The sequence below is a fragment of the Aplysia californica genome, unplaced genomic scaffold (genome assembly GCF_000002075.1).
Source record: "Aplysia californica isolate F4 #8 unplaced genomic scaffold, AplCal3.0 scaffold00330, whole genome shotgun sequence".
Classification (NCBI taxonomy): Eukaryota; Metazoa; Mollusca; class Gastropoda; order Aplysiida; family Aplysiidae; genus Aplysia; species Aplysia californica.
The window spans coordinates 878,970-880,013 of NW_004797600.1; positions in this window are offsets into that span (position 1 = coordinate 878,970).

Genomic DNA, 1,044 nt, shown 5'->3' on the forward strand with positions numbered 1-1,044 from the left:
TTATTATTATTATGATGATTATGATTATGATGATTATTATTATTCAAAGATCTGCATTCCAAAAAGCTTGACGTGTTGGGAAACTCAAAATATTTTGACGTCAAATTTTTCAAACTAGGTTATGAGCAGATAGAACTTTGTAAATCTAGGGTAGTGAATTGTGTGTCCGTTAGGCCATCAAAGAGTTAAACCTTATCTGGTCAACTCAAGGTACACCAGCAAGCTCTGTGCTTTCTGAACTCATGGAGGAAGAGGAACCCGACCCTATGCTGAAGACCTACAGCGTTTTCCAACTGCGCTACAAGGAAAATGTGGAATTCATGGAGGTATCTATCTTTTATTCCCCACCCTTCTCTCTCTCTCTCTCTCTCTCTCTCTCTCTCTCCATGTTTTCATAAATCAGTAGACCCGGATCAGTTTGATAGTTAGTATTCATGTACTTCTTACAAACTTGTTTTTGGATGTCTGCTTACTTCTTTGTTTATGAGAAATAACTCCTGATGCAAACGCCCCAATGAGTGCCATGTCTAAAACGTGTTTTTCTTTTCCATTTCTCAGAGCAAAGAAAAAACAGACAAAATGGTCACAAAGGTGAGGTCTGACTTACAAAATGAAGTGTCGTTTCCAGAGAGAGAATATTATGGAACCTTAAGTTTACTACCTAATGAATTTACTCTTTCATTCGTGTTATCTTTACAAAACATATGAAAACTAATTAGAATTTTAAAGAGTACCCGTACTTTTTACATTTGTTATGAGCGAGAGGAGACAAGAAAGGGAAATGATAGAATACGGAACAGTTAGACATCGACAGGTAACTAGAAATACGGAAATCAAGCCATTGTAAGAAATCGATTGACTCATGCACATGCAATAGAGATTAAGATGCATAAAATGATAAGTATTGTATTAGTAGATGGACGGCTAGATACACGATATTTTATACGTACACCCACTCTCGCCGATCCCCCTCCTCCCCTTTTTCACTTTTTCAGTCTCTCTCTCTTTCTCTCTCTTTCTCTCTCTCTCTCTCTCTCTCTCTCT